A 23,776-nucleotide genomic window follows, 5' to 3' on the forward strand; every position below is an offset into this window, starting at 1 on the left:
TTACTAGATCTAATCCCTTGAATCTATTCATCACATTCACTGTATAATCATAAAGGATTTGATTGAGGTCATACCTGAATGGCCTAGTGTTTTTTTTTTTTTTTTCTGACTTTCTTCAATTAAACCTAAATTTTGCAATAAGTTGCTCATGATCTGAGCCACAGTCAGCACCAGGTCTTGTTTTTGCTGACTGTGTAGAGCTTCTCCATCTGCAACTACAAAGAACATAATCAATCTGATTTCAATATTGGCCATCTAATGATGTCCTGTGTCCAAAATACTGTAGTGGATTGCCATTTCCTCCTTCAGTGGACCACGTCGATGTGTAGTGTTCTTTCTTGTGTTGTAGGAAAGGAGTTTTGCTTTGAACAGAATGTTCTCTTGACAAAACTCTGTTAATATTTTGTACTGCAAGGCCAAACTTTCCTGTCATTCCAGGTGTCTCCTGACTTCCTACTTTTGCATTCGAGTCCCCTGTAATGAAAAAGACACCTTTTTTTCTGTGTGTGATTCTACAGGGCCTTGTGGGTATTCATAAACTGGTCAACTTCAGCTTCTTCAAAATCAGTATTTGGGGCATAGACTTGGATTACTGTGATGTTGAATGGTTTTCCTTGGAAATGAACAAAGATTATTCTGTCATTTTTGAAGTTGCACCCACGTACTACATTTTAGACTTTTGTTGAGTATGAGGACTACTCTGTTTCTTCTAAGAGATTCTTGCCCACAGCAGTATAATGGTCATCTGAATTAAATTCACATATGCCTGTCCATTTTAGTTCATTGATTCTTAAAATGTCGATGTTCACTCCTGCCGTCACCTGCTTGTTGCTGTTTAGTTGTTCAGTCATCTCTGACTTTGTGACCCCATGAACTGCAGCTTGCCAGGGTTCCCTGTCCTAGACCATCTTCCAGAGTTTGCTCAAATTCAGGTCCATTCAGTTGGTGATGTCATCCAACCATCTCATCCTCTGTTGCCCCCTTCTCCTCCTGCCCTCAGTCTTTCCCAGGATCAGGGTCTTTTCCAATGAGTTGGCTCTTCGCATCAGGTGGCCAAAGTAGTGGAGCTTCAGCTTCAGTATCAGTGCTTCCAATGAATATTCAGGACTGATCTCCTTTACGGTTGACTGGTCTCCTTGCAGTCCAAGGGACTCTCAAGGGTCTTCTCCAGTACCACAGTTTGAAAGCAGCAATTCTTCAGCACTCAGCCTTCTTTATGGTCTAATACTCACATGTGTACATGACTACTGAAAAAATCCTACCTTTGTCAGTAATATGTCTTTTTCTTTTAATAGGCTGTAGATTTGTCATAGCTTTAGTTTCATGGCTGAAGTCACCATTCTCAGTGATTTTTGAGCCCAAGAAAATAGTTTGTCACTGTTTCCATGGTTTCTCCATCCAATTGCCATGAAGTTTGTTGTGATACATACAGTCAAAGGCTTTAGAGTAGTCAATGAAGCAGAAGTAGATGTTTTTCTGGAATTCTCTCTCTTTTTTTTTTTCTATGATCCAGAAGATGCTGGCAATTTTTTCTCTGGTTCCTCTGCCTTTTCATATCCAGCCTGGACATCTGGAAGTTCTTGGTTCATGTACTGTTGAAGCCTAGCTTGAAGGAGTTTGAGCATTACCTTGCTAGCAAGTGAAATGAGTACAATTGTGTGGTAGTTTGAGCATTCTTTGGCATTGCCTTTCTTTGGGATTGGAATGAAAACTGACCTTTTCCAGTCCTGTGGCCACTGGAGTGAGTTTTCCAAATTTGCTGACATATTGAGTGCAATACTTTCACAGCACCATCTTTTAGGATTTGAAATAGTTCACTGGAATTCCATCACCTCTACTAGCTTTATATGTAGTGATACCCCTAAGGCCCACCTGACTTCATACTCCAGGATGTCTGGCTCGAGGTGAGTGATCACACCACATGGTTATCCGGGTCATTAAGATCTTTTCTGTGTAGTTCATCTTTGTATTCTTGCTACCTCTTCTTAATCTCTTATGCTCCTGTTAGGCCCATACCTTTTCTGTCTTTTATTGTGTCCATCTTTGCATGAAACATTCCCTTGATATCTCTAATTTTTTTGAAGAAATCTCTAGTTTTTTCCATTTTATTATTTTCCTCTATTTCTTTGCATTATTCATTTAAGAAGACTTTCTTATCTCTCCTTGCTATTCTTTGGAACTCTGCATTCAGCTGTATGTATCTTTCCTTTTCTTCTTTGCCTTTCACCTGTCTTCCTTTCTCAGCTATTCCCTGTTGATCCAGGAAAGAGACTGAGAACCCCCAGGGAATTTGACTCTGAAGGCCAGTTGGATTTGATTACAGAATTTCCATAGGACTGGGGAAACAGAGTCTTGGAAGGCACAAACAAAACCTTGTGAGCACCAGGAACCAGGAGAAAGGATAAGTGACCCCACAAGAGACCAAGCCATACTTACCTGTGAGTGTTTGGGATTCTCTGGTGGAGGCCTGTGCCAAGAGTGGCTTGCTGCGTGATCAGAGAAACTGACTACAGCAGTCTTGGGAGGCACAGCATGCTAACATAAGTCCTTTTGGAGGAGGTTACCATTACCTCAATATTCTCCAAGCCAGGCTTCAACAGTATGTGAACTGTGAAATTCCAGATGTTTAAGCTAGATTTACAAAAGGCAGAGGAACCAGAGATCATAAAAAAAAAGTTATGACTTGATTCTCATGTCAACTAATATTGATGAATTTCACATCTGTGTGCAGTTTTTTTCTCTAACATCACTTATCACTTTCTGGCTTATATTATAGTTAACTTTTCTTAAAGGAAGCCACTGGTCTTCCCAGTGGCGCTTGTGGTAAAGAACCTACCTGCCAATACAGGAGATGTTAAAGACATCAGTTCAATCCCTGGGTCGGGAAGATCCACGGAGGAGGGCCTGGAAAGCTACCCCATTATTCTTGCCTGGAGAATCCCATGGACAGAGGAACCTGGTGGGGCTCAGGGTCCACAGGGTTTCAAAGAGTCAGACATGATTGAAGCAACTTAGCATGCACACAAAGGGAGGATAGACTAGAATTAATCAAAATTGTCATCATTGCTGGAAACTCTATATTTAAAGATCTCCATGTTATTAAAGAAGTCTAAAATAGTTTTTTAAAAATTGAGTGACTCAGTAACATTCTCTTCCCATGGCCTCTTGACATTACTTTGACCCACAGTGAACTCCCTTGGACTTTTAGACATCATTATTCAGTATTCATTATTGTACCTTGTAATGATGCCAAAAAATTTGAGAAGGCATGAAATACTTATGGGATGGAAGTGCATTCCATAGACTCTTGAGTATCACTCCAAGAAGTTGAATGTACATAAACTAATAGACCTGGTGTTAGTTAAATAAAAAATATTTTTTTCTGAAAAGATTTATCATTCAGAATGTGTGTCTACATACTAGATTTATTGGTTATAAGCTCCAGATTAAGAGCATGAACTTGAGGTAAGTCTGCTTGAATTTCTACATTTATTAGTTATGTGATGTTGGGAGTTTACAGATTAGAACTCTACAGATAAAGAAACTGAGGTTCAGAGAGATAATTTTTGGTACCTACCTTGTAAGTTATTAGAAGGATAAAATAGTGCAATTAAAGCACTTAGCATAGTGCTGATATCTTAATAAACATATGTAACTTTTCAATGATGGAGATACTACTTTTTCTAGTCATTCACGTCTAAGCGTATTTTGGTTAATACCCTGCCAGATACTGGTTTCATTACCATTCTATACCATTTTAATGATTATGAACAGTGGTGTTTAAATATTTTAAACTCTTTTAAAACCTTTTTATGGCTTATTTAAAGGGCTTCTGATGTTTGAATCTCCTGTCTGCTAAATATTTTTACAAATTTTTGAATGAAAAAGACAAAAATGCTGTTAACCTTGCAAGAGGCATTTCTATTAATGATATTTAGTAGTTCAACTTGACTATTAACCTTAACTTCCATATAACCTTGAAAATGTAAATTCTTGTATGTATCAATCAATGTTCACTGAGGATTCTCTGTGAGCCAGTTATGTACACAGCAGAGAGTTGCTTAATTTAACAGTAGAGGTTTAAGTTGGCCCCAAAATGAGTTCATGGGTCTAGAATAGAGAGTGATAACAAATTCTTCCTTCAAGGATGCCCTAAAAGTAAGAATAATTTATGAAGACATCTATTTGACATGCCAGTTCTCATATTTTTATTTGCAAGTGACAGAAAAATCAACACTCACTGGCTAAAGCCACAATACAAACAAGACCACAATAACAAAAAGGAAACTTATTGGCTCACTCAACTGAAAATTCAAGGTTCAGCATAATCCTAGGACTCAAGCTATATCATTGAAAACCTGTTTCTCTACATCTCTCATTCCTGCTTTCCAACTTATTCTGTTCCACAGATCACAAAGGCTACAAAATAGCCATCAATAGCTCATATCTATATCCTCCCATGTATAAGTTGATAGAAAAGGGGGTACCTTCCCAATATTTCTGGATTAATATGGATCACACATATATCTCTAAGCCAGTTACTGTGAATGGGTGGACTCAGTATGCTGATGAACTTCTCCTGGGTTATTTATGCTACCCCTGAGACAAGCGTCTTTCCCAAGGGCCATACAGGGTGAAATGAGGTAGAAGAGGAGCATGATAGAAAAGTATGGGTATTCTCCCTAGAATAAGGGAGAATATATGATCAATAGGCAAACGGAAGGAGAAGGCAATGGCACCCCACTCCAGTACTCTTGCCTGAAAAATCCCATGGACGGAGGAGCCTAGTGGGCTGCAGTCCATGGGGTCGCTAAGAGTCAGACATGACTGAGCGACTTCACTTTCACTTTTCACTTTCACACGTTGGAGAAGGAAATGGCAACCCACTCCAGTGTTCTTGCCTGGAAAATCCTAGGGACGGGGGAGCCTGGTGGGCTGCCGTCTATGGGGTCGCACAGAGTCGGATACGACTGAAGCGACTTAACAGCAGCAGCAGCAGGCAAAAGGGAAGTATTTATATTAAGACTGAACCTATTATATATACTGTAGATTCTACAATGTAGAGTAAATTCTTCCCTGAGTGGGAACTTAAATTAGGTGGCTATAAATGCCCTTTCCAATTCTAAAATTTGTGTGATATTTGTGATTTCATGAAATGGTGTTCATAAATCAGTATCTGTAAGAACAGAAAAAATGCTTAAAATAATAGCTATGTTGTAGCAGATTTGATAGTCAGTTCTAAAGTTTAACAAATCATACTATAAATAGGAGAGAAAAATTATTTTTTATCATAATTTTCCCATTAAAAAAAAACCCAAAACACCAGACACTGGTTCATAATAAGGAGTCAGTTATGGTGGTTGCATTCAGTTCAGTTCAGTTCAGTTGCTCAGTCTTGTCCAACTCTTTCCGACCCCATGAATCGCAGCACGCCAGGCCTCCCTGTCCATCACCAACTCCCGGAGTTCACTCAGACTCACATCCATCGAGTCCGTGATGCCATTCAGCCATCTCATCCTCGGTCGTCCCCTTCTCCTCCTGCCCCCAATCCCTCCCAGCATCAGAGTCTTTTCCAATGAGTCAACTCTTCACACGAGGTAGCCAAAGTACTGGAGCTTCAGCTTTAGCATCATTCCTTCCAAAGAAATCCCAGGGCTGATCTCCTTCAGAATGGACTGGTTGGATCTCCTTGCAGTCCAATGGACTCTCAAGAGTTTTCTCCAATACCACAGTTCAAAAGCATCAATTCTTCAGTGCTCAGCCTTCTTCACAGTCCAACTCTCACATCCATACATGACCACAGGAAAAAACATAGCCTTGACTAGGCAGACCTTAGTCGGCAAAGTAATGTCTCTGCTTTTGACTATACTATCTAGGTTGGTCATAACTTTTCTTCTAAGGAGTAAGCGTCTTTTAATTTCATGGCTGCAGTCACCATCTGCAGTGATTTTGGAGCCCCCCAAAATAAAGGTGGTTGCATTAGTTTTTGGCAAACCATAGATTCTCCATAAAACATACTATAATAGTGTTGAAGATGAATTGCCATAACTCTTTCTTCAAAGATCTTTGAATATGCCTTTAATTTCAGAAAGAATAAAATATATGTAGGTAACATTTGAGTACCTCAAATGTGGTAGCCACTGCCTCTTGAGGTTCACATATATTACACAGTGAATTCTATCCCTAACCTTATGAACAGAGTAATATGATTATTCTCATATCAGACATGAGAAAGCTGAGGGACAGAGAGATTAAATAACAAATAATGTGGCTTATAAATTATATATTATGTATGTATATATTATACATGTGTATATAATATGTATAAACCTATTTTCAATGCTATGTGATATGGTAACAGTTCAGATTGTCAAAGAACAAAGAAGACTAAATTATGATTTAATCACAATGAATAAGTACTTTAATGCTGGGCTGGATGAAGTACAAGCTGGAATCAAGTTTGCTGGGAGAAATATCAATAACCTCAGATATGCAGATGACACCACCTTTATAGCAGAAAGTGAAGAACTAAAGAGCCTCTTGATGAAAGTGAAAGATAAAAGTGAAAAAGTTGGCTTAAAATTCAACATTCAGAAAACTAAGATCACAGCATCCGGTCCCATTATGCCATGGCAAATAGGTGGGAAAACAATGGAAACGGTGTGAGGCTTTACTTTTGAGGGGTTCTAAAATCATTGCAGATGGTGTCTGTAGCCATGAGATTGAAAGACGCTTGCTCCTTGGAAGAAAAGTTGTAACCAACCTAGATAGTGTATTAAAAAGCAGAGATATTACTTTGCTGACAAAGGTCCATCTAGTCAAGGCTATGGTTTTTCCAGTAGTCATGTGTGGATGTGAAAGTTGGACTATAAAGAAAGCTGAGCCCTGAAGAATTGATGCTTTTGAACTGTGGTGTTGGCAAAGACTCTTGAGAGTCCCTTGGACTGCAAGGAGATCAAACCAGTCCAACCTAAAGGAAATCAGTCCTGAATATTCATTGGAAGGACTGATGCTGAGGCTGAAACTCCAATACTCTGGCCACCTGATGTGAAGAAATGATTCCTTGGAAAAGACCGTGATCCTGGAAAGATTGAGGGCAGGAGGAGAAGGGGACAACAGAGGATGAGATGGTTGTATGGCATCACCGACTCGATGAATATGAGACTTTGAGCAAGATCTGGGAGTTGGTGATGGACAGGGAAGCCTGGCGTGGTGCAGTCCATGGGGTGGAAAAAGTTGGACATGACTGAGTGACTGAACTGAAATAAACTAAGTATGTTAATATTTTGTATTTTATTGATGTTGCATTTATTAGTACCATACAATCAGTTCAGTTCAGTCACTCAGTTGTGTCCAACTCTTTGCTGCCTCATGGACTGCAGCACGCCAGGCTTCCCTGTCCATCACCAACTCCGAGAGCATGTCAGACTTTTGTCCATTGAGTAAGTGATGCCATCCAGCCATCTCATTCTCTGTCGTCCCCTTCTCCTGTCTTCAATACCATACAATAATGTACTATATGTTGCTATTTTTCAAAACTTTATTTTGACAACCAGGAGTTTAATTATTTTGTATTAAACAGCTTCTTACTAAGAATTACAAAACATATAATACTTTACAGTCTTCAGTGACTCATTTATAAGTAATTTTAAGAAAATATTTAGAAAATCAGTTCTTGAATTTTATAAAATTATGCTGAATAACAGATGACAGAATATTTTTGACTGTGGGATGCAAATGATGTAGAGATAAAATAAGATTTAAAATAATTCCCTTATTCCTTTTGTACTACAATGCCTTTCAGTTCTTCAATCTATTATTCATACGCATTTCTGTCATTTATAATGTTTTAAAAATGATTTTATAATGTTAAAAAAAACAATGTTTAGAAAGACTTTGAGATTTAAAAAATTATTTTATTCATTATTAACTGATTATTGAGTGCTTTAGAGTATTGATTTGATTTCTGTCATATATCAGCAAGTATTAGTTATAGGTGTGCATACATCCCCTCTCTCTTGAACCTCCCTCTCACCTTTCCCATCCCTCTTTGTTGTTATAGAACCCCTGTTTGAATTCTCTGAACTTTGAGATCTCTTTAAAACAAAGTCAGAGGAGCACATACAGACTTGGACCAAACTGGAAAGCCCCAAAAGTTGTGTCCCAACAGTCTGGGTAAAAAATGCAAAAGTCGGTGAAAAAACTCAGTAAAAACATTAAACCTACTACCTTGTCAGTTTACCAACATGTACTCCAATAAATATTTTGAACAAAGGTTCTTATATTGGGCTAGGAAGTAGATTGTAAGGGTTGAAGTCTGGAACTGGACTTGTTATCCACTGCATGGCAAACTGGATTCTATCACTGGTGGTAAACAGATTGTTGATAATTCTTGGTCAGTCAGTTCAGTCACTCAGTCATATCCAACTCTTTGCTACCCCATGGACTGTGACATGCCAGGCTTGCCTGTCCATCACCATCTCCCAGAGCTTGCTCAAACTCATGCCCATCGAGTCGGTGATACCATCCAACCATGTCATCTTCTGTCGTCCCCTTCTCCTCCTGCCCTCAATCTGTCCCAGGGTCATGGTCTTTTCCAAAGAGTCAGTTATATGCATGAGGTGGCCAAAGACTGTAGCTTCAGCTTCAGCATCTCTCCTTCCAATGACTATTCAGGATGGACTGGTTGGATCTCCTTGCTGTCCAAGGGACTCTCAAGAGGCTTCTCCAACACCACAGTTCAAAAGCATTAATTCTTTGGTGCTCACTTTTCTTTATGGTCTAACTCTCACATCCATACATGACTACTGGAAAAACCATAGCCTTGACTAGATGGACCTTTGTTGGCAAAGTAATGTCTCTGTTTTTTTATAAGCTGTCTAGGTTGATCATAGCTTTTCTTCCAAGGAGCTTCTTTTAATTTCATGGCTGCAGTCACTATCTACAGTGATTTTAGAGCCCAAGAAAATAAAATCTGTCCCAGTTTCCATTGCTTCCCCATCTATTTGTTATGAAGTGCTGGGACTGGATGTCATGATCTCAGTTTTTTTAATGTTGAGATTTAAGTCAGGTTTTTCACACTCCTCCTTCAAGTTCATCACGAGGCTCTTTAGTACCTCTTTGCTTTCTGCTGTAAGGGTGGTGTAATCTACATTTTTCTCCCAGAATACTTGATTTCATATGGTGTTTCATCCAGTCCAGCATTTCACCTGATGTACTCTGCATAGAAGTTAAATAAGCAGGGTGACAATATACAGCCTTGATGTACTCCTTTCTTAATTTCAAACCAGTCTGTTGTTCCATGTCCAGTTCTAACTGTTGTTTCTTGACCTGCATACAGGTTTCTCAGAAGGCAGGTAAGGTAGGCTGGTATTCCCATCTCTTCAAGAATTTTCCAGTTTGTTGTGATCCACACAGTCAAAGGCTTTAGTGTAGTCAATGAATTAGAAGTAGATGATTTTCTGGAATTCTCTTGCTTTTTCTATGATCCAATGGATGTTGGCAATTTGATTTTTGGTTCCTCGGCTTTTTCTAAATCCTGCTTGAACATCTGGAATCCTTGGGTCACGTATTGTTGAAGCCTAACTTGGAGAATTTTGAGCATTACTTTGCTAACCTGTGAGATGAATTTGATTTGGGGTAGTTTGAACATTCTTTGGCATTGCCTTTCTTTGGGATTGGATTGAAAACTGACGTTTTCCAACCCTGTGGCCACTGCTGAGTTTTCCAAACTTGCTGGCATATTGAATGCAGCCCTTTAACAGCATTATCCCTTAGGATTTGAAATAGCTCAACTGGAATTCTATCACCTCCACTAGCTTTGCTCGTAGTGATGCTTCCTAAGGCCCACTTGACTTCACACTCCAGGACGTCTGGCTCTAGGTGAGTGATCACACCATCGTGGTTATCTGGGTCATTAAGATTTTTTTTGTACAGGTCTTTTGTGTATTCTTGCCAGCTCTTAGTATCTTTTGCTTCTGTTAGGTCCATACAGTTTCTGTCCTTTATTGTGCCCATCTTTGCATGAAATATTTCCTTGGTGTCTCTAATTTTCTTGAGATCTCTTGTCTTTCTCTTCTATTGCTTTTCTCTATTACTTTGCATTGATTACCGAGGAAGGCTTAATCTCTCTTTGCTATTCTTTGAAACTTCACTTTCAGATGGGGTTTATATCTTTCCTTCTCTGCTTTGCCTTTTGCTTCTCTTCTTTTCTCAGATATTTGTAAGGTCTCCACATACAATCATTTAGCCTTATTGCATTTCTCTCTCTTGGGGATGGTTTTGATCACTGCTTACTGTACAATTTCATAAGCTGGGTCCATAGTTCTTCAGCTTGTCTGCCTGTCAGATCTCATGCTTTGAATCTATTTGTCACTTCCACTGTATAATCATAAGGGGTTTGATTTAGGTCATACCTGAATGGTCTAGTGGTTTTCACTACTTTCTTCAATTTAACTCTGAATTTTATAATAAGGAATTCATGATCTGAGCCACAGTCAGCTCCTGGTCTTGGTTTTCCTGACTGTATAGAGGTTCTCCATCTTTGGCTTCAAAGAATATAATCAATCTGATTTTGGTATGGACAAACATGGATTAAGATCAGGCACAGAATGGAAGAATTTAATAGAAGGTTGAGTTCTAAGCCTAGACAAGTCTTCTACACTAATGTTAACCCTGCTAAGGAAGGAGTGGGATTTTGACACTTGGAATAAAGGTGTTTGGATAAAGACATTTGAGACCTTTAAGCCTCTAGACTCCTCTGAACCTTCTGGGTCTGCAAAAGAGGCCTACTACCCTTTGTTGCGATATAGAATATCCTTTCTCCCTTGCTTGGAAACTATGCAAAACAGTCAAGTAAGGCAATTCCCTCTAAGACAATGCTTTCTCTTATTAGATTCTGCCTCCATCTCCTTTCCTGCCTGCTAGTCCATAATTGAGGTCAAATATTTGCATAATTCTGCTAAGGGAAGACAAATGGTCTTTCCTTAGGAGGAGCCAGGACCTGGCTTATGTGTACTACCAAGAAATAGAACAGTCTGACTGGGAGGGAATCTTGAGAGTGCTAGATCAAGGGGGTGGAATATGAAGCTGGATTAGGAAAAGTTATCAATATGATGGTTTTTCATATACCACTCTGAGACCAGAGGTGATGGTGCTTACATAAAGCTGGCATCTATTTGAAAGGTTAGAGAAAAATATCCCTCATTAAATAAAGCAGAGATGCTACAACTTCCTTTTTCCAACAACTGAGAAAAGTGGGAATCCTAGAGTGGGTCTTCTACACAAGAAAAATTCACAAGCTTCTCACGTTCTGTCAGTTCAGTTCAGTTCAGTCGCTCAGTCGTGTCTGACTCTTTGCGACCCCATGAATCGCAGCACCCTAGGCCTCCCTGTCCATCACCATTTCCCGGAGTTCACTCAGACTCACATCCATTGAGTCAGTGATGTCATCCAGCCATCTCATCCTCCATCGTCCCCTTCTCCTCCTGCCCCCAATCCCTCCCAGCATCACAGTCTTTTCCAATGAGTCAACTCTTCACATGAGGTGGCCAAAGGACTGGAGTTTCAGCTTTAGCATCATTCCTTCCAAAGAAGTCCCAGGGCTGATCTCCTTCAGAATGGACTGGTTGGATCTCCTTGCAGTCCAAGGGACTCTCAAGAGTCTTCTCCAACACTACAGTTCAAAAGCATCAATTCTTCAGCGCTCAGCTTTCTTTACAGTCCAACTCTCATATCCATACATGACTACTGGAAAAACCATAGCCTTGACTAGACAGACCTTAGTTGGCAAAGTAATGTCTCTGCTTTTGAATATACTATCTAGGTTGCTCATAACTTTTCTTCCAAGGAGCAAGCGTCTTTTAATTTCATGGCTGCAGTCACCATCTGCAGTGATTTTGGAGCCCCCCAAAATAAAGTCTGACACTGTTTCTACTGTTTCCCCATCTATTTCCCATGAAGTGATGGGACCAGATGCCATGATCTTCGTTTTCTGAATGTTGAGCTTTAAGCCAACTTTTTCACTCTCCTCTTTCACTTTCATCAAGAGGCTCTTTAGTTCCTCTTCACTTTCTGCCATAAGGGTGATGTCATCTGCATATCTGAGGTTATTGATATTTCTCCCAGAAATCTTGATTCCAGCTTGTGTTTCTTCTGGTCCAGTGTTTCTCATGATGTACTCCGCATATAAGTTAAATAAGCAGGGTGACAATATACAGCCTTGATGTACTCCTTTTCCTCTTTGGAACCAGTCTGTTGTTCCATGTCCAGTTCTAACTGTTGCTTCCTGACCTGCATACAGATTTCTCAAGAGGCAGGTCAGGTGGTCTGGTATTCCCATCTCTCTCAGAGTTTTCCACAGTTTGTTGTGATCCATACAGTCAAAGGCTTTGGCAAAGTCAAGAATGCAGAAGTAGGTGTTTTTCTGGAATTCTCTTACTTTCTCGATGATCAAACAGATGTTGGTAATCTGATCTCTGGTTCCTCTGCCTTTTCTAAAATCAGCTTGAACATCAGGAAGTTCATGGTTCACATATTGCTGAAGCCTGGCTTGGAGAATTTTGAGCATTACCTTACTAGCATGTGAGATGAGTGCAATTGTGTGGTAGTTTGAGCATTCTTTGGTATTGCCTTTCTTTGGGATTGGAATGAAAACTGACCTTTTCCAATCTTGTGGCCACTGCTGAGTTTTCCAAATTTGCTGGTATATTGAGTGCAGCACTTTCACAGCATCATCTTTCAGGATTTGAAATAGCTCAACTGGAATTCCATCACCTCCACTAGCTTTGTTCATAGTGATGCTTTCTAAGGCCCACTTGACTTCACATTCCAGGATGTCTGGCTCTAGGTGAGTGATCATACCATTGTGATTATCTGGGTTGTGAAGATCTTTTTTGTACAGTTCTTTTGTGTATTCTTGCCACCTCTTTTTAATATCTTAATATCTTCTGCTTCTGTTAGGTCCATACCATTTCTGTCCTTGATCGAGCCCATCTTTGCATGAAATGTTCCCTTGGTATCTCTAATTTTCTTGAAGAGATCTATAGTCTTTCCCATTCTGTTGTTTTCCTCTATTTCTTTGCATTGATCAAGGCAATAAGGAATACACTGGTAAGGGAGCCGTGGCATCAAGAGCTCAGCATACTGTCAGAAGTTAGATCCCTAGTAGTGCTGTGGATTACAGGATCCTAAATACCTGAGGCCATGTGGCAACGTTTAACCATCAAAGCAAGGCAGGAATGTGTAGCAGACACTATTATGCTTCACTCAAATGCCTTATTCTTCAATCATAATTTCCCCCAATTGTTGAGAATATTAGTTACTATTGGCACATAGCAATGTCCCTTGTCCTTAGAGAACTGAATCATTGAAGGTATAACTACCTTTCCCAGGAGACAAGATTTTGCCAGTGATTGACCGATAGCAGGGCATCTAAAGGTCTACTCTTTTGACTCAATTTGGGACAATTCTGAAGAGTCCTTGCTTCAAAACAGCCTGTTGCATTGGTTTAAATCTCATTTGCAGCTTCATTAATGATGGATTACCAGAAACCTAACCAAGTAGGATACCTAAAGCAGTTGCTATGCCAGTTGTGGTATGTTTGCTAGAGCAGATTAACACTGCTTTGCCTACATGGTATGTGACTGCTGATTTGGTAAAGACATTCTTTTACTTATCCATCATGAAGGAAGATCAGAAACTGATTCTATTCTCAGAGGAGGGTCAATAGTATACTTTCAAAATCTTTCTTTAAGTGTCTATTTAAATCTGTCTTTAAGTGTCTCTCATAATTTAGTCCAAAGGGATCTCAATTATCTGGAAATTCTGCAAAAGATCATTGTTCCTCCATACTGATTACATTATGTCAATGAAATCTGATGAGCAAGAGCTAGAGAGTGTTCTGGATGTTTTGGTAAAGCATTTGTGCTCCAGAAGGCAGGAGAAAAACCCTATAAAAATTCAGGGACATGTCATATTAGTGAGGTGTTTAGGGGTCTATGGTCTAGGGTTTATTTTTCTATCCTTTCCAGAATATGGGACAATTATTGTACCTGGAGAAGGAAATGGAAACCCATTCCAGTATGCGTGCCTGGAAAATTCCATGGATGGAGGGGCCTCGTAGGCTAGAGTTCACGGAATCGCAAAGAGTCGAACATGACTGAGCAACTTCACTTTCACTTTCATTGTACCTTGTATTTCTACCCCTAAAGAAGAAGCAGAAAGACTGGTAAGCTCTTTTGGGGTTTTGTAGTCCACATATTCTACTCTTAGGATTACTTTAATGCTCAATTTACTTGGTGACATGAAAGGCTTCTCATTTTGAGAAAGACTCAGATCAAGATCGAGGAAGGTCCAGTGCAACAGGTCTAGTTTGCAGTATGAGCAGTTCTGTTATTGGGGATAATCATTTTAGCAGATACCATATTCTAGAATGGTAAAGAAAGATGCTGTCTGCAGTTTCTGTCAAGGCCACAAAGGAGAAACATAGTACAGACTCATAAAGTTCTAGAGTAAAGACAATCCTTATACATTTTACAAATGCTATACACCAGTCACCATTCAAACAGCTCTTGGTATATTACTGGGCTGTAAGAGAAAGTGAGCATCTCACTATGGGGTCAAAGTAACCATGAACCTGAAACTGCCCATCATAATTTAGGTGTTGCCAGATACATAAACTCATTAAGCGAGGTAAATGAAAAGCTATTTATCACATAATGGGAATAGTACCTCATATGGTTTGCATACAGCTACAAGTAAACTGCATGAGCAACTGGCCCAGATACCCATCACATGTGACTATTATTGATGTTTATTTTCAGCCTAAATTTATATACAAAGGGTAGGGGGATAGGGGAAGACTCCTCTATGAACAGATGATGAAGGAAGAAAAGGGTAAACCCAATCACAGATAGGTTGATTGAAAAATAGACAACAGATTCACTATAGTTCCCCTTGAAGGTGGGCCTGAAAAACAGTGAGATGAAATCCTCCTAGTTGACAGAGCTATGTGTGGAGAAAAAATTGGCCCAAGTTAAGAGTATATATGTAAATATGGGCAGTGGTAAATATCTTAACAGGTTTTCCAGGGGGCCTGAAGGGAACAAAATTGCAAAGTGAAGGGTAAACCCAATCACATATTTGGAAAGAGACCTAGTAATGCAGGGGTCCCCAGCTCTGGGGTCATGGACAGGGACTGATCCGTGGCCTATTAGGAGCCAGGTTGCTCAGCAGGAGAGGAGCAGTGGGCAAGCAAGTGAAGCTTCATCTGCCACTCCCCATCACTTGCATTATTGCATTCCTGTCTGAACAGCACCCCTGCACCACAGCTCAGATTACCCGCCCCCACCCTCATCCATAGAAAAATTGTCTTCCATGAAACTGGTTCCTGGTGCCATAAAGGTCAGGTACTGCTGTGATAAGGAACCTATGGAAGTGACCACAAGTGTGAGGATGTTTCTATTTTCCTTAAGGTGATACCATCTCTTGTTGTCGTTTGCATTCTAGAGCTTCTCCATGGAACAAACTGAAGTTAGTCTTCAGACAAGACTACATTCTTGCTTGATTATTTTCTCCACCTTATCTAGCTTCACTCACCACCCCCCTTCCCCTTAACCAAAGAATGCTTCTTCAAATAAATATTTTTAACAAGGGTCCTGGAATCAATTTGTTTCTACGGAGGCTGACCTACGACAGGAGCTGTCAGCATAGTAGTGGTATTTGGAGCCATGCCTGCTAATGACAAAACCTAAGAAGAATGAAGAGCAGGAATGACCCCAGAGAATAACAATAGTTAAAGAGCAGTAATGGGAGGTAAAGCCTTCCCAGGTGGCTCAGTGGTGAAGAATCCATCTGCCAAGAGCTGTGAGTTCAATCCCTGGCTCAGGAAGATCTCCTGGAATAAGAAATGGCAATCCATTCCAGTGTGCCTGGAAAATTCCATGGACAGAGGAGCCTGGCCAACTACAGTTCATGGGGTTGCAAAGAGCTGGGCACAACTGAATGTGTGTATGCGCACACACAAACACACTACACAGTAGAGGGAAGCACCTAGATGTTGAAAAGTAGCAAAGAAACCAAAAGAGTGTCACAGATGCCTAAAAATAATGGTTTAAGAAAGAAAAGGTATTTGAAGTGTCACGTGGGAAGAAAGTTGTAGCAGATGGTACTAGCGCATTTGCCAGATTTACTGGATGCTCTTTCACTTTGGAGGTTTGTCCCTGAGCAATTAGAGAGGACTTACCTGCAGGTCCTGATAGTTAGTTAGCCCAATATCTTGCAGGGGCAAACTACAAAATCTCCAGTCCTTCTCTTTACAATGGAACTGTGAGGGGAGAAAGCAAATTAGCCAAGATGATGTGTTCAGGCTGTCTCACCCCAGTTTTGTAACTAATCACTATGCAGCAGCTGAGATCATTTAGATCATTTAGAACACTGCCCATGTGTAGCTTGGCCACAGGCTACATCGTGCTGGTTGTATATATGAGCTCCACCTAGAAAGGGCAGCATTTCTGCTGTGTCACAGCTGTGCCTGTTGGATCAGCCACTAGAGGAGAGAATACAGCATGTCTACTGCTATGGCTGCTGTGTCAGTCAGGAGAGAATACTGGTATGGCCGCTATGACGGCCAAGAGAGAGGCTGTGTTGTGTTAGGTAAGGCTATGGCTGCTGCCTCAGCGGCTGTGCCAGCAGGGGAGAGTAAATGTGTCTGCAGTTCCTATGGCTCTGCGTCTTCAGACCTCTTAGCTTGAGCCTTGCCTACTCTGGGTTCAGTGAACAGTGTGGACAGGGTGAACAGGGAGACAGTTGGCACTGTGAGCAGGATTGGCAGTCCAGGAACAAACTCTACAGTACAGTTGATGTTTCACAGCTTCCTATGGGATCGGGTGGAGAAGGAAACGGCAATCCACTCTAGTATTCTTGCCTAGAGAATCCTGTGGACAGAGGAGCCTGGTGGGCTGCTGTCTATGGGGCTGCACAGAGTTGGACACGACCGAAGCAATTTAGCAGCAGCAGCATGGGATCGGGACTCACTTAACTTCTTCCACTTTCCTATCCTACTTCTCTTACTTCCTTATAGACTCTTCCTGAGAGCCTGGGTTCCTTAGAAACCAAGTTTGATATTCTGATTCAGATGATGTTTCAAAGGCTTGCTAAGACAACCCAAGACTTCAAAGAAAGTAAGTGTTTTTAGGATTTGGAAAGTAGGATATAACTTCTAAAAGCAGGGAAAAGTCAGATTAGACTGATTAGAAGAATAAATGGGAGGTGAGTTACAGAAGTCAATGGATTTAGACAAATATACCAACCATTCTGTTGTGAAACTGAGCAGAGCCATTGGGGTAGACTGATTTGAGGATGAGGTAAAGAGAGGTGTGTAAGTGTGCACGTGAGTGTGTGTATGTGTGTGCGTGCAGGTGTTGTAAGATGTCAGATTTTTGAGCATTCTATGTTTAGAGAAAATAATCAACAAGAGGGAGAAATTGACAATCTTAGGAAAGAACTGGAACCGGTGTCACTGAACACCTGTGTGATTCTCATAAAAATGCATGTGATTAAAAAAACCACAAACTTGGAATAAAGGATGAATGGAAACATTTTCTTTTTATATCTGGTAAAAGTGCTTAAAGTATAGAACCACAAGTACTCAAATGCATCTAAACATTCTGAATAGAAAATATGGTTTTCAGTAAAGTGGTGAACTAGACCTTATGAATAATAGGTTTCTTATTGCCTGACTTGTGCCATATTAAATATATTTCTTGTTGCTAGGTATCAGATGTGATGACCTATATGGCAAGTGATGTGTGCTATTTTAGGAGTTTGCCAGTTACTAAAAAGCAGACTGATAATATTAATCAAATTGGGGTGGATGAAGACAGCAAAAATATGGATGTGGAAAAAGAAACGAAATAAGAATGTGAATGTTTTCAACTAACTTGAATTAACTTGAATGTTTTCAAGTTAATGTAAATTGTAAGTGACTGTGATAGGGGCTACTGAAAAGTTTAGACAATGAGCCTTGTCTCAATGATATTACAATTCTTATCATTTACTTTGAACCCTTATTGTAAAGTCTAAAGATTATATATAAAAGCACAGGCTTATCATACAAATTTTTTCCTCTCATTTTCTTTCATCTGCAATTGCCAACTGGCCACAGTGGTCATTCATCTTATTTTCCATTATCTCCTTGTTATTTTTCCAAAAAGTCTCTCCTCTTAGTTCCAGGAACTCTTACCTATTTGCACATTTTCATCTTTTGGCTCAATTCAGGAAGTTTGCAAATTGACAATTCTTCATCATATTCAGCTTCTCTCTTTTTTTCTTGCATAATTGTTTTATTTATTTATTTAAATTTATTTATTTTAATTGGAGGCTAATTACTTTGGAGTATTGTAGTGGTTTTTGCCATACATTGACATGGATCTGCCATGGGTGTACATGTGCCCCCATCCTGAACCCCCCTCCCAACTCCCTCCCCATCCCATCCCTCAGGGTCATTCCAGTGCACCAGCCTTGAGCACCCTGTCTCATGCATTGAACCTGGACTGGCGATCTGTTTCACAGATACCTGTTATCTGTGAAATAATATACATGTTTCAATGCCATGCTCCCAAATCACCCACCCTCTCCCTCTCCCACAGAGTCCAAAAGACTATTCTATACATCTGTGTCTCTTTTGCTGTCTCGCATATAGGGTTATCATTACCATCTTTCTAAATTCCATACATATGCGTTAGTATACTGTATTGGTGTTTTTCTTTCTGACTTACTTCACTCTGTTTAATATGCTCCAGTTTCATCCACCTCATTAGAACTGATTCAAATGTATTCTTTTTAATGGCCGAGTAATATTCCATTGTGAATATGCACCACAGCTTTCTTATCCATTCGTCTGCTGATGGACATCTAGGTTGCTTCCATGTCCTGGCTATTGTAAACAGTGCTGTGATGAACATTGGGGTGCATGTGCCTCTTTCAATTCTGGTTTCCTTGGTGTGTATGCCCAGCAGTGGGATTGCTGGGTCATAAGGCAGTTCTATTTCCAGTGTTTTAAGGAATCTCCACACTGTTCTCCGTAGTGGCTGTACTAGTTTGCATAACCACCAACAGTGTAAGAGGGTTCCCTTTTCTCCACACCCTCTCCAGCATTTATTGATTGTAGACTTTTGGATAGTAGCCATTCTGACCAGCGTGAGATGGTACCTCATTGTGGTTTTGATTTGCATTTCTCTGATAATGAGTGATGTTGAGCATCTTTTCATGTGTTTGTTAGCCATCTGTATGTCTTCTTTGGAGAAATGTCTGTTTAGTTCTTTGGCCCATTGTTTTTTGCCGGGTCATTTATTTTTCTGGAATTGAGCTGCAGGAGTTGCTTGTATGTTTTTAAGATTAATTTTTTGTCTGTTGCTTCATTTGCTATTATTTTAAAAGCAAGTAGATATGTAAACACTGGCTCCAAAGCTGGGGATGTCATGCTATCATCCAGTCTGAAATATGACAAGAACTATTAACTTCATGAGGATCATTCCTGTAATCTTTATACTCCATGATGTCAATTCACTTTTGTTTTCTCCTTGTCACTTCCATTATGTTATATTTAGAGAAGCAAGTGTGAAGACATAAAAGGCATCTGGCTCTCAAATTTTTGGTTGTTACTTGAACTGAAATGTTAAGTTTTGTATTTGCTCTGTGGGTCAATTGACTCAGATTCTGTCAGGCACCAGTGGGTCAGTCATTTTAAAGGCCACATGTTATCCAGTGAGACTGTCCTGTCAGCTTTCCCCACTTCCTGCTACCATCTCAATACAGAGGTCATTCAGTGTGGCCTAGGTTGGAAATGACCTTTCTATGATAGTCAGGTCTTGTAACTGTTTTCCTTACTTATTCTTTATAACAAAGATGATAATTGTGAGTGTAAGATTTTTAAAGATAATCTTTCTGCTATAGAGTCTGGCAAGAAGCCTTTTGTTGCTGAACATTTTTATTCACTTTGTTATTACCAGGAACAGTTAATGCTCTGTCACTGACTTTGTGGTTCCTTTTTAAGTCTCTTTGTTTCCAGAAATCAATACTAGTTATCTTTGGATGACTATAGGGGTAAAAACCTTCCATGCATAAAAAAATTCATGGGAGGTACCAGTTAAATGTAAACTACAATGTTAGAAATTCTAGATTTTCAGTTTTCTGGAAAACTAGACGCATTTTCAGAAATTACTCAAAGTATTAATGTATGTTAAAACTCCAGTCTGATGAACCTAGTAGATGTGGTCACCAAATAGCCAAGTGAAAGATGTAATAATTCTGCAAGCCTTCTTTGTCTTCTACAGTTCTCTGCCCTATCCATCCCCTTCACTCTTTTTGTTGCACTCCTGCTTTAACCACCTACGTAGTTCCTAACTGAAAGTTGAATAAAATGTTATTCCTGCCTCATCTTCAGAGACCTAGAGTATAATGAAGGTGGGGAGAGATATTATATTCATAAATAACCACAGGATAACACATTGAATGTTCTGAAAATAGTAAATAAAAAGTACTCTGTATTGAGGATAAGATGACCAAAGAAGAGAAATTAAACCCAAACTGAGAGGGAGAAGGGATAAACTGAGCTTGTGTTCCTCTGGCCTCCCTCTTCTATATGGAAAACTCTGCTGCTGGCTTAGTCTTTCACAATCCTTCCAGTTTTTTTTTTTTTTTTACTATGGATATCCAACCCATTAGTGAAGCCTGTAGATCTATCTTCCTAAACACTGGCCTCTTCTCTCCAAGACTCCTCTCACTACTGTTACAACCTTTCTCTTTAGTTTTTATCAGTCACAAGCATTCTTGACAAAATTATGTTTCCTAGATCTAGAATTTTTTTCCTTGATTGCTTAATTAGGTTTTGCTCCTCCCATGAGAGTATTTGCTCTTGGAGGGCATGGCATATGAATGAGCAAGTGACTTCTCAGCTGAGTCTGTAACAATGGCTGGGAGCTTTACCCCAGATGTGAAAAGAAGACAGAGGCATGGAAGAGTACCAAGTAACTTGGGAATTTTAGGAGGTTTGCTGCAATTCTTCTGTTAGGGACCAGATTAATGAGAGAACAGACATGTTTGTCAACAAAGGTCCGTCTCAACAAGGCTATAGTTTTTCAAGTAGTCATGTATGGATGTGAGAGTTGGACTATAAAGAAAGCTGAGCACAGAAGAACTGATGCTCTTGAACTGTGTTGTTGGAGAAGACTCGAGAGTCCTTTGGACTGCGAGGAAATCAAACCAGACCATCCTAAAGGAGATCAGTCCTGGGTGTTCACTGATGTTGAAGCTGAAACTCCAATATTTTGGCCACCTCATGCGAAGAGCTGGCTCATTTGAAAAGACTCTGATGCTGGGAAAGATTGAGGGCGGGAGGAGAAGGGGACGACAGAGGATGAGATGGTTGGATGGCATCACCGACTCAATGGACATGAGTTTGGGTAAACTCTGGGAGTTGGTGATGGACAGGGAGGCCTGGCATGCTGCAGTCCATGGGGTCACAAAGAGTCGGACATGACTGAGTGACTGAACTAAACTGAAGACATGTTTACAGAACTGCAAGCAGCTTTGTGTAGTAGTCTAGGTTGGGGAGAAGGTAGTGACATTTTACTACTTAAAAATCAATCTTCTACTCACTATTTTTAGCTATGTTTCTCAAACTTGAGTAATATAGAAATTCCATATATAAGGAAATATTTTTCAAGGATTTTATTATTGAATACTGTATTTCTGTTTTTAACTTTTTAATTAATTAATTTTGTCTGTGCTGGGTCTTCATTGCTGCCTGGGCTTTTCTCTGGTTGTGATGAGCAGGGCCCACTCTCTAGCTGCGGTCCATGAGCCTCTCACTGTAGTGGTTTCTCTTGTTGTGGAGCATGGGCTCTAGGGTACTCAGGCTTCAGTAGTTGTGGCTTTCAGACTCTAGAGCACAGGCTCAGTAGTTGTGGTGCCTGGGCTTAGTTGCTCTGTGGCATGTGGGACAGTCCCAGATCAGGACTGAACCCGTGTTTCTTGCTTTGGCAAGGAGATTCTTTACCACTGAGCCACCAGGGAAGCCCCTATATTTCTTAAATATGTAAGGACATAAAACTAGCTATAATCTCTTCATACTTGGACTCTTTCATGCCTATCAAATAAAACCAAATTTATTAATTAAACAAAACAATTCTAAAGGCCTTTTAAAAGTCAAATTAATGACTTTTAAATTCCTGGAATTTAAAACAATGAGTGATAGTTGGTAAAATTAAATTGCTAGTTTAAATTTAATAGTAGAAGGATGTACTTTCTGGCTATCTATCTATCTACCCATCCATTCATATATTTATTCACGCATTAATTCTTTTTTATTTGAAGCCCAATCAACCATCCTTAAAGTGACCACCATTATCAGTGTCATTAATATCTTTTTCAACAAGGCTTTGGTTACTTGTACATTATTTTATGGGGCCAATGATTTGAATATTATCTGACTGAGCCACTAAGCACAGACACATAGCAAAAACTAAGCAAATTAAAGTAAAAGAATTTTAATAATTATTTAGAAAACATTTTCCCTTTTAACCATAAATCATTTTGTACAAAATAGGATTTGTACAAGGAGCTGCTCTAATGATTATCCTACCCAGTGCTTTGGGGTAGGTACCTTTATGTTCAAAAATCTCTACCATCCCAAGCCACATGGTAGCTCAGTTCTTTCAAGACTTTCTGTAACTAAATAACAGTGAAACTTTTGTACATACCTTATAATATGGTTTAGTCTTTACTTGATACCAGCTCATCATTACATAATAAGTCTGCCAATGTTTTTTCCTCTTTATTCCATGTACTGCTGTGCTGTGCCAAGTCAATTCAGTCCTGTCTGACTGTGACCCTATGGACTGTAACCTGCCAGGCTCCCCCTGTCTATGGGATTCTCTAGGCAAGAATACTGGAGTGAGTTGCCATACTGCCATGCCTTCCTCCAGGGGATCTTCCCAACTCAGGGACTGAACGCATAACTCTTACGTCTCCTTCATTGTCAGGTGTGTTCTTTCACCACTAGTGCCACTTGGGGAGGCCCCATTATACTAGAGGAATTAAATATAATATATGATATATGTATATATATATATATATTTTCCTGCTAAAATATCATCTTATTAAAAGTTTTGTTAAAATGTTTGTTTTCCAATTTAAATGTCTTTACTCCAAAAGAATTATTTTACAAAGTTAAAGAAAGTACTGTAAATGTACAATGGTATAGCCAAAATCACCACAGATGGTGATTACAGCCATGAAATTAAAAGACACTTACTCCTTGGAAGGAAAGGTATGATAAACCTAGACAGCATATTAAAAAGCAGAGACATTACTTTATCAACAAAGGTCTGTCTAGTCAAGGCTATGGTTTGTCCAGTAGTCATGTATGGATGTGAGAGTTGGAGTATAAAGAAAGCTAAGCATTGAAGAATTGATGCTTTTGAACTGTGGTGTTGGAGAAGACTCTAGAGAGTCCCTTGGACTGCAAGGAGATCCAACCAATACATCCCAAAGGAGATCAATCCTGGGTGTTCATTGGAAGGACTGATGTTGAAGCTGAAACTCCAATACTTTGGTCACCTGATGAAAAGAGCTTACTCATTTGCTGGTAAAGATTGAGGGCAGGAGGAGAAGGAGATGACAGGATGAGACGGTTGGATGGCACCACCGACTCAGTGGATATGGGTTTGGGTAGACTCTGGCAGTTGGTGATGGACAGGGAGGCCTGGCGTGCTGC

General features: G+C 39.8%; 1 long non-coding RNA gene across 1 annotated transcript; it reads left to right on the forward strand.

The window, feature by feature from the left end:
* The first annotated feature begins 3,299 nt into the window (after nucleotides 1–3,299).
* LOC138421087 (uncharacterized) lies at nucleotides 3,300–15,653 on the forward strand. Its single transcript, XR_011249405.1, has 3 exons — nucleotides 3,300–3,465; nucleotides 14,031–14,227; nucleotides 15,508–15,653. It is a non-coding gene; the product is annotated as an uncharacterized lncRNA (long non-coding RNA).
* Nucleotides 15,654–23,776: the final 8,123 nt, after the last annotated feature.

The sequence above is a fragment of the Ovis canadensis genome, chromosome 15 (assembly GCF_042477335.2).
Source record: "Ovis canadensis isolate MfBH-ARS-UI-01 breed Bighorn chromosome 15, ARS-UI_OviCan_v2, whole genome shotgun sequence".
Classification (NCBI taxonomy): domain Eukaryota; kingdom Metazoa; phylum Chordata; class Mammalia; order Artiodactyla; family Bovidae; genus Ovis; species Ovis canadensis.